We start from the raw sequence: 11,036 nt of genomic DNA on the forward strand, positions 1-11,036 counted from the left end.
TCAGGTGAGTGTGACTCTCTCTGTCTGTGTGTGTATTACTGTCTGCCTCTGTGTGTTTGACTGTCTGCCTCTGTGTGTGTGTGTGTGTATATGACTGTCTGCCTGTGTGTGTATGTGTGTGTGTGTGTGTATGACTGTCTGCCTCTGTGTGTGTGTGCGTGTATGACTGTCTGCCTCTGTGTGTGTGTGTGTGTGTGTGTGTATGACTGTCTGCCTCTGTGTGTGTGTGTGTGTGTGTGACTGTCTGCCTCTGTGTGTGTGATTGTGTGTATTACTGTCTGCCTCTGTGTGTATGACTGCCTCTGTGTGTATGGCTGTCTGCCTCTGTGTGTATGACTGTCTGCGTGTGTGTGTGTGTGTGTGTGTATGACTGTCTGCCTGTGTGTGTGTGTGTGTCTTCCTGTGTGTGTGTATGGCCGTCTGACTGTGTGTGTCTGTGTGTATATGTGTGTATTACTGTCTGTGTCTGTGTGTATGACTGACTGTCTGCCTGTGTCTGTGTGTGAGACTGTCTGCCTTTGTGTGTCTGTGTGTGTGTATGACTGTCTGCCTGTGTGTGTGTGTGTGTGTGTGTATGTATGTCTTCCTGTGTGTGTGTGTGTGTGTGTGTGTCACATACAACCAATACACGCATATCACACACTGTTAATACACCCATTACAAATATCACACATAGCATACATATCACACACAGTCATCACACCTACTATCACATACACAGACAACACAAACATTACAGCATACATGGATGAGGGGGGGGGGGGGGATGTGCGCTGTGAAGATTTTTCGCACAGGGCGTCTAAATGCCTAAGGCTGGCCCTGACTGTGACATTGCAGTTTGACAAATTCACATTTCTTTGGTGCTAAAAAGTAAATTTGTGGCGTGCACTTCATATCTGAGAGTCAAATAGAACCATCAAGTACTGTGGTTACATCGCAGTTTGACCAATTTTTTTGGTGCTAAAAAGTACATTTGTGGCGTGCACTTCATATCTGAGAGTCAAATAGAACCGTCAAATACTGTGGTTACATCGCAGTTTGAAAAATTCAAATTTTTTTGGTGCTAAATAGTACATTTGTGGCCTGCGGTGCACTTCATATGTGAGAGCCAAATAGAACTGTCAAACACTGTGGTTACATCGCACTTAGAAAAATTCTAATTTAAACCATCTGTTAGTTTGGTGGGTGAACGCAAAGAATGAGGAGAGCATCATATAAGGGAGGTGGCCCTGTTCGTGGTGCTGCTGGTGTTGGTGGAGCTCCTGTTGCAGTGAGAGGACATGGTTGATCTGTACCAGCTACACGCACAAGTGAAACACCTTCCTCAGGTGAAAGTAGGCGACAGAACCTTCAGCGTTATTTGGTAGGCCCGAATGCCGCTGTATGAATAGTGAGGCCAGAACAAGTACAGGTGATAGTGACAGTGATGGCTGACAGTGCCTCCAGTTCCTTCACATTTTCTCCCACCCGGTCCCCTGCTGAAAGCTGAGAGTTGGCACCTGCAGCCCATGGCCATCTGTCTTTCACCTCAGCCCCTTGCAAATCAGCCAAGCAGTCTGAGCCACAAGTCATGCAGCAGTCTCTTATGCTTTTTGATGACTCTGCTAGCGGGGCTTCCGCGGGCCATCCACCTAGCCCTGCCCCAGAAGTGGAAGTGCACTGATGCACAACCACTTATGTTTCAGGATGTGGACATGCGTGGACCACCACAGCACGTCTCTGATGATGACGAAACACAGGTGCCAACTGCTGTGGCATTCTGCAGTGTGCAGACCGGCAAGGAGGGCAGGGTTGAGGAGTGGGTGGAAGATGATGTGGAGGATGAGGAGGTCCTAGACCCCACATGGAATCAAGGTCATGCGAGTGACGTGTCCAGTTTGGAGGAAGAGGAGGTGGTAGCACAGAGGCACCAGCACAGCATAAGAGGGAGCAGGGTGCCAAAGAGGAGCAGCCGTCCCCTAGACAGTACGCCTGCTAATGCCCACCGCACCCAGGGACCGAGCACACCAAAGCCAGCTCCAAGGAGTTCCCTGGCGTGGCAGTTCTTCAGACAATGTGCTGATGACAAGACACGAGTGGTTTGCACGCTGTGCAATCAGAGCCTGAAGTGAGGCATAAACGTTCTAAACCTGAGCACAACCTGCATGACCAGGCATCTACATGCAAAGCACAAGCTGCAGTAGAGTAAGCACCTCAAAAAAAAAAAAAAGGTCTCAGGCTCCTCCTGCTTCCTCTTCTGCTGCTGTCTTGGCCTCTTCCTCCACCTCTGGAGTGACAGTGGCACCTGCCACGCCACAAACCGAGGATGTGGCAGCAACTCCACCACGTCCGCCACCATCCCCAAGCATCTCCACACTGTCCCATGGAAGCGTTCAGCTGTCCATCTCCCAAACACTGGAGAGAAAGAGGAAGTAACCCCCTACCCACCCTCAATTCCTGGCCCTGAATGCCAGCATTTCAAAATTCCTGGCCTTTGAAATGCTGTCATTCAGTCTGGTGGAGTTTTAAAACAGTTTTAAAAACCTGATGGCGGTGGGTGTCCCACAGTATGTGGTTCCCAGCCACCATTACTTTTCCAGGTGAGCCATCCGTTCCCTGCACAACCAATTGGCAGACAAAGTCTGGTGTGCACTGTGCAACGCCATCTGTGGCAAGGTACAAATAACCACTAATACGTGGACCAGTAAGCATAGGCAGGGACGCTATATCTCCCTAACTGCAAATGTAATGGCGGCTGGGCCTGAGGCGGATAGCAGTTTGGTGCATGTCCTTCCACCACGGAGGATTGCAGGGCATTTCTCTTTGCCTCCTCCTCCTCTACCACCTCCTCATCCAGTCAGCATAACACCAACTTCAGCACAGCCAGGGGGAAACGACAGCAGGCTGTTTTAAAACGTGTATGTTTGAGGAAAAACCCCACACCGCGCAGGAGCTGTGGATGGTGTAGTGGTTACCCCATGTAGCAGAGGGGTTTCAATCGCTGGAGGGTGTCCTTTTCAGCATCCAGTCATTTTCCAAGTGAAGAAACTCTTACAAGAGCTAGTATGAATAGCTATATAGCGGTTACCCCCAAGAAGAGACAGGACTCTAGATTGAGGGTGAAGTAGAACTGATGTTTAATGGCAGGTACTCTGCTTTTATGCAGTGCTCCCCTGCAAGAGAGATGCCCACAGGCCATTAGACATTAACCAACCAGATAACAGTTACATCCCACAGATTCCCTCGCCTCTGCTTGGGAGATAATTGAGTTTCTTACTGTATCTACTCAATTATCTCCAAGCTTAAACTTATACTTTTTTATAACTTTATGATTTCTTATCACACAGGAATAAAACATTTGTATGAACAACACAACTTGGGGACAAACATAAAAAATTTGTACAAATCGGTTCAGTGGTTCAAGAGATATTGAAAAAGTCTCTTTGGACCAACCGCACGCCTGTTTGTATGCCAAAACAGTTCCACAGATTCAGGCTGTGTGGTCGGTCTATTTCTGCCTTGAAAATTGACAAAGTCCCATCCAAAGGCGGCGTTCGAATAGTCGAACGCACTTCGACTTCTGTCGAAGTGTCGAAGTAAAACAAGGTTAAACTTCCGCGGTGGTCGTTAGTCGAGTGGCAGTCTATTTCACATGAAAAAGATGACAAAGTCCCATTCAAAATGTGTTCGAATCGTTGAATGGGACTTAGTCTCCATCCGCAGTGTCAAAGGGTAGGGGAAGGTACAGGTCAGAGGTGTTCGTTCAAATGGCGGTAATAACAGCGCTCAACAACAGGAGCCCCTACCAATTTGAGGGCATGCAGCTCACCTTCCTGCAAGACCTCTGCAGAGCAACCGCAACTCTCAGAGCAGCTGCAGTTAAATACCGCTGGGGACCCTCTACACTCACCATCACGAAGGGTGCATCCACCTTCCGCCTGGTGTCGCCAGACGACTCGAGTTCCTTCCTGGGCAAACTCGGACTGGTTACCCCAGGCCCCAACGATCCCACTCCTGGAAGCTTGTGGGACGTAACCAACATCACCCCCTTTGTCCCTCGTTCCGCAGCAGACACCGGCTGACGCCACATGGACTGTCATGCATACTGACCTGAGCCCGCGTCGGGCACTCGTTCTGCACTCTATTTTCTTGTTTTAGTACTATCTTATGTTATCACTTTTCAGTAAGCAAGTTTCTGCTTAGAGTAGATCATATTAATCGCATGTCCTATATAGCAAAACAATAAGGCACCCCACCCATCACGATACTAGAAAGTATACCCATACACCCCCTCCCTCTCTTGGCGCCCAGTGGTTAACGAGCGCCAAGGCTACTAGAAATCAGCAGGAGATGCCGAGGTAGCACACCTCTTCTCTCTTAACCCTCAGAGGCAGGCTAGCAAGACCATTTCACACTACAGACTGCCTCTCCACCTCGTACATAATAGGGGAAACAACTTCCCAACACGACACACGAGCCCAGGTCCCCGTGCTCTCTACGGGGAGACAGCTAACCTAAAAGAGCCACCGAAATATCACTCACGCTTCCGACAGCGCAGGATACACCACGGCTTTACTACTGCCGTTCCCCCAAACCCAGAGCATCCAGGCACAAAATTTAATTGCAATGTCTGATAACTGAGAATAAGGCAGAGACCACTTGCTCCCTTATGCACACGGAACTAGCACACACTCACCAACCCACCTGAAACTCTAATGCCACCCTAGAAGACACGGAGGCAGTAAGGCCCTACACTTAACTGGGCATAATAGCAGGAGGACGCAGCACTGGTCCCGACCGGCTGAACGAACTAGGGACTGCGTATACTCCCAGAATAGAAAACAGGCCACAACCCTTTCTTCACCAGGCCCCGATAAAAAAACAGAATCGGCGGACACTCCAACCCGATGATAGGTTGAACAGGGGATCCACATGTATAGGTACATACAACCTCCCCACACTTACTATGAGAGATATCACCACATAGATAAAGGACCTCAGTCAAACCACGTTGATATTTATAAATAAAATGTGTAATGTTATTGTAGCCACACCATTGTTATCCACTATCGTATGCCTAGTTTGCACCAGCTGATGTGGCAGTGCACTCATGATTGTTTCAACTTATGCACTCATAAAATAAAGAATTTAAAAATAAAAAATAAAAATAAGAATGTTACGTATGAAAATTGGCTAAACAAATTGTCAACTATGTAAGATCCACCCTGAACGTGAAGTTAAAAGATACTTGATATGCTGAATTTGTAAAAGCTTTATCCTTGGAACCCCCCCCCCCCCCCCCCGATATGAATGTAGTACATTTATATGTAATGTGAATCATTATGTATTCGTATTTGAGTGATTGAATATTTAAATGTAAATTGATATATATTGTATTCGTTAAAAATTTAAATAAAGAAATATTGAAAAAAAAATGTGTAAATGTTTTGAGAAAGGGTGAGTTGACTGAGTCTATGAAGAAAGGAGTGATTGTTTACATTTTTTAAAAAGGGGAAAAAATTATTTTACAAATTGGAGACCGATAAACCTGCTGAATTTGGATTATAAAAATGTAGCCAAATTAATTGCAAGTAGAATGAAGAATGTGATTGAGGATATGATTGGTGAAGAACAAATATGTGCAGTACCTGGGAGACAGATTGCATAATGTTTAGTAGGTCTAAGATATTTTATTTTAATGCATGGAAAGAAAACAAGTAGCGGTGGCGATGATTGATTTTGAAAAGGCGTATGATAGGGTTGCGCATGATTTTATGTATAATAAACTGGAGAGAATGGGAGTGCCTTGTATATTATTGGAATGGATAAAATGTATGTATGTGGATATTGAAAGTGTAGTGCAAGTGAATGGATGGATGACTGAAGCCTTTAAAATAAAGTCTGTGGTTTGATAGGGATGCTGTAGTGTTACTTACCTTGCCCGGGGGCCGGAATGCGGTCACGTGTCCCGCCTAGCTCTGAGAGCGCGCCGCACGTCACGAGCACGCTCTTAAAGGGGAAGTGGGAGCCGTAAATCAAAACGGTCTCCCATTGGCCCCTGTCACCCCACACTCCCCATACTCTCACATTTTGGGGGGCGTGGATATGATAGGGGCAAATCAAGAATAAGTTGAAGGTATTTAAACTTACTTCTCCCTTTACTCCCTGCCCTATTGTGGTTTCTGTTTCAGTTCCCTTTAGCACTTGTTGTGTTCAGTTGTGTTCCTTCGTATTGACCTTGGCTTTGTTTCTGACTACGTTATCTCTTTATCCTTATCTGTTCGCCGGCTTGCTGTTTACTGTTTACCAGACCCCGGCTAGTCCTAGTTTACGCTGTCTCTTTGTGCCCTTTACCTCGGATCGTTCCAGACTGTCTCCTCTCATATACGTCGAGTCCGGCCGTTCTAAGGTCCGGTAGACTTCTCTCTCCTGTGTGTTGTCTTTTGTTGAGTTGAATCCTGAGAGTTGGGGTATATTTTCGTTACAGATGCCCTTTGTCCCCCCTTATTTTAAAATGTGTGATAGAACCGTTAATTGTAAGTGTAAGAGATAAGTTGGTGAAAGATGTGGAAATCTCAGGTAGTGGTGCGAGAAGTAAGTACTTGGGTATATGGATGATGTGACTGCTTTGCAAAGCTCAAGCAGGGTTGAGAAGAATTCAATTATTGCTAGAGACTTTTTGTATGGAAAGTGGTTTTAAAGTAAATTGGCATAAATGTGTATGTAAGGCATTTGGTAGATGGAGAGAATTAGAGCTGAGTGGATGGCCAGTGGCAAAAAATGAAATTGAAGTGTTATGGGTAAATTTTGATGAAGAGCTGAAAGGGAAAGCGAGTTGGAACCTAGTGGTGAAGAGAGTGAATCAGAAGATTGTGTTTTGGAATGAGAGAGTTTTAATAATAAATGCAGTTTTAATTCTGATAAGGTTGTATTTAAGTTTGTTAGGTTTATGTTTTTATTTTTTTGGAAAGTGATGAGAAAGCAAGAAAATAGAGGAAGGGGTGTTCCAAATTTGGACATTTTTTTTATTAATTCAGTGTTAGAATGTGTGTGAAAAGTAGTTTGATGGAGAATATGATTGCATGCATGGTAAAATATGAAGCTGGAATGGTGTTGAGAACGTATGGACTGTATAAATTGGATAAGACTAAACCTTGTTTTAATGTTCGATGGTTTTATAAAAAAAAAAAAAAAAAATGACAAAAAATTAATTAAGTAGTGTGTTTGTGGATAATTGGTGTACAAAGAAAAAGGTTTTTATTTTTAAAAAATAAAGGAGATGTTGGGGATTGATGGGCTGACAGAGTTAAGGTGTATGGAAGAGAATTAATTTTAAATAGACAGAGGGATGTTGCATGGATAGCTATACATATGTTTCAGTATGGAAGAAAGCTTGCAAGATCAGATGTTTGTCCAAGAAAAAGATGTAGGAATACGGAGAATGTGGTATATATGTTGTGGAATTGTGATTTTGTGAGGGATGTTTTGAAGAAAAAAAAAAATGTTGACATGAGTAGTAAGTCAGGGATCCAAATTTTTGAGGTATTTGGTTTGTGTCAAGTAATTAAGGATGAAGTGTTGTGGCTGATGGGATGTATAAAGGAAGTAATTTGGGTTTTGAGGAATTTTAGTATATAAGAATGAGAGTATTTCTGTGGATGGATGTGTGAGTGATTAGAGGGAGAATGTATTATTTAATGGATGTAAGGAGAAATGGTGAATTAGATGCAGAGGGTATTTGGAAGACCAAAAAAAAAAAATGGAAGAAAAGGCAAGTATAGCAAGATGGTTGGTTGGTTGGTTGATGTAGAATAGGTGATGGGGTATAAATTGCTAAAAAAAAAAAAAAAAAAAAAAAATAAATAAAAAAAAATAGGGTGTGTTGGTGGAGGGGATTATTAAATAATGTGTATATTTGATTTTGTTTAGGAAATAAGAAAATGGTGGGAAGAGGTAAAGAGTGGGTGGTGGGTGTTTGAAATAGTTGTAAATAATGTGAATTATTGCATGTTTTTATCCTTATAACATCGGATATATCCCCTATCTGGGGACCATATATTACATGGATTTTTGGAACAGGGAGATGGAAGAAGAGCTTGCTCTGTCCACTCCACGCATTGACCTGGTATTGCAGTACCTCCAGGACCGGTGCACCTCTCTTATGTTGGTTAAAAAATAGATTGAACAAAAAATGCAAAAAGAATAGCAAGCCACTGGACTCTCACTTTGTGAGAATGAAGGCGAACTTGTTCTCCTTCCCTGCTTTCTCTGTCTAAGTGCGATCTCTGCCTCCCTCCCCCTGTCTGCGGCATGCCTGAATGAAGCCCGGACGGACCAAAAACATTCCTTGAATTATGGACACTTGTAGCAATGTTTGTTAACTGTTATTGTTTCGTTTGGATTGATAGCTAGTCTGATTGTTATTCTCTATCATGTGCTGTGCACGATTCAATTCTGTTCACCTGATCCCATGTATTTATTCATTGTTATCCTGTAAATCTGTGTAATCACTTCATGGAATAAATGTGTCAAGTACATACATCCATTGTGAAGCCAGAGTATTTCTATCCAGGTGCACTCAGCTGGCTGGCAGCGTGAATTATCAATGTTGAAAAGTGGGCAGGATTATGCAAATCTGCTGCAGCCTGCTGGTCCTTGCAATTACAGCACTAACGTTTTGGAGGGAAATCTGAGCAACATCTAAGTAACCAATTAAGGGTTTAATTAATTGAATGATTGAGTGATTGAGCAACCAGCAGGTGCTTAATTGCTAGCTATCTACCCTACTTGCAGCTGAAGAGGAACAGACCAGGTGGTCCAGCAGTCTCGTTAGGCACATCATCAAATCAGCAGTAGCAGCTGGAGAGAAAGAGGTGCAAGGTATGTCTGGAGGGGAGGGAGGAATGGACAAGGTTAAGAAGGGGAGTTGGGTTTCAAGGGCTTAGAGGTTGTGTGCTGCTGTGGTGACTTTGTCTATGTTGCTATTTGTAGCCAGCTTACACCTAGATGAGGAAAAGGTGGTACTGTGCCCAAGGCTCACCGCAAGCTGAACAAGCCCCGGCGAATGGCAGGTGAGTAGCTGGGCGCCCAGTCCGGTTATCGCTTCTCGGCCTTTTGGCTAAGATCAGTGTACGCTGGTCTTGCCAGGAGGTTCTGGTGTTCGGCAACGCAAGCCCCTCGGCCTTCCGACTATGTCTTCCTTGTGAGGACATAGTTCGAATGCTGCTATTGGGGGGCGACCCGCGCCTTCACTAGAAACGAGAAGGGTTCCAGGTTCCAGGATGGAGAGAGTGGCGCCTTCCTTCCCTAAGACAGTTCGGCTGTGTGTTGCAGAGGAGAAAAGGCAATCTATTGGATTGCATACTATTCAGCGGGAAGTCCTGGAAGGCTTGTTATGCGTACCGAGAGAGTGGCTATTCTGCGTGCAGGATTTCCCGAGTCGTGGGATCTACGACGTTACTTTTCAAGAGCAAGACCAGGTTTCTACAGTGATGGAGAGGAAATGGCAGAAGGAAAGTGATGAGTTGCTAGAAGGAATATCCTTTATACCTTTTGTTCCTGTTTCTCGTGTTCCCCTTTGTGTCCATATGTACAATCCGTTTGTGTCAGATGAAGAGATTGTGTCTTTTTCTCAACAGATATTGTTCTTCTGCTTCAAAGCCTCTGAAGCTTGTCAATGTCTTCGGTGTCTATAATGGAAAACGAACATTTTTTGTAGTTTTCAGACCTGATAAAACAGAGGTAAGTGGAATAAAACACCCCCCGCAGAATTTTTCCATTGGGGGTAACAGGGGTTACCTGTTTTACCCTGGGCAGCCTAGATTTTGCCGAAACTGCTATCAATTTGGCCACCTTAGCGATGAATGTGACAAAGGAGTGTGTTGCAGGAACTGCTATGCCGAGGGTCATACTGCAGCAGAGTGTGCTGAACGCAGAAAATGTGACTTTTGTGGTAATAGCAGTCATTTGGCGAGGTTTTGCCCTCAACGTTTTCATGAATCTTCACGGGTGGTGGGTGAAGCAGAAGCTGGTCAGTCTGAAACAGTGAAAAAAGGCAAGGATATTCCTGTAAGAATTAGTATCCCATTCATTCCTACCTATGGTACGAAAATCCTCTCAAAAGAGGAAGTGGAAAAGAAGCATGCCAAAATAATGGCAGAGGATCAAGAGAAATTGAGGTTAAAAAAGAAAAAAGAGGAACATCTGCTAGCTGTAGAAGCCATGGATTGCAGAGAATCTACTGTAACCGAGTCTGTAGTGGCGGGCCCCTCGGGGCAAATAGTTTCGGAAGTGGAAGAAGCTGCAAAAATTCCAGAATCAAAACGGCGAAAAAGGAAGAGTAAAGAGGAATTATCAGGAGAATTTCCAAAGGTCTTGGAAGGGTCTTTGTCGGATGTTGATGACTGGGTGGAGTCGGGTGCCTCTGGTCCTTATTCCCCGGTTTTTGATGCGCAGGCTGTTTCAAGACTTATTGACATCTCAGGTTTTTCGCAGGACTTGGAAGATATGTTAGATTCAGATAGTGGGACGTGATATGATGAGGTGATTACCTCTGATCTATGTTTTGCGTAGCTTCACTAAATGTTAGAAGCTTGAAGTCGGTGTCTAGACGTGCTGTAATCTTTGAATATTTGTGTAAATTATCTTTCAATCTTATATGTTTACAGGAATGCGGTCTAGAGGAAAAACCGAACAACGCTAAATGGGATCTAGGTCCTTCAGTATATTCGTGTGGTGTGGGTAAAAACATTGGGGTGGCTGTGTTATTTAGGGGGTGGGAATATCAGATCACAAAAGTTTTGGAAGTGGTGTCTGGGAGGGTTTTAATAGTTTATTTTTTGTATAGGGGTACCGTATGTAGGGTTGTAAATGTGTATGCACCAGTGGATAGGAATGAGAGGATAAATGTTTTCGAGAGTTTAAAGTTGGTATTGCCTGGGAGAGAATTGACATTTGTGTTAGGTGACTTTAATTGCATTATAAGAAGGGAGGATAGAGTGGGTGTGGTAGGGAGCAATAAGTTAGATAAGTCGGGTCGTGTTTTAAATAATTTGGTT

General features: G+C 44.2%; 1 pseudogene; it reads left to right on the forward strand.

Annotated features, from left to right (window-relative positions):
- Positions 1 to 7,959: 7,959 nt before the first annotated feature.
- On the forward strand, positions 7,960 to 8,138 carry LOC134584206 (U2 spliceosomal RNA; annotated as a pseudogene).
- The last annotated feature ends 2,898 nt before the right edge of the window (positions 8,139 to 11,036 follow it).

The sequence above is a fragment of the Pelobates fuscus genome, chromosome 13 (genome assembly GCF_036172605.1).
Source record: "Pelobates fuscus isolate aPelFus1 chromosome 13, aPelFus1.pri, whole genome shotgun sequence".
Lineage (NCBI taxonomy): Eukaryota > Metazoa > Chordata > Amphibia > Anura > Pelobatidae > Pelobates > Pelobates fuscus.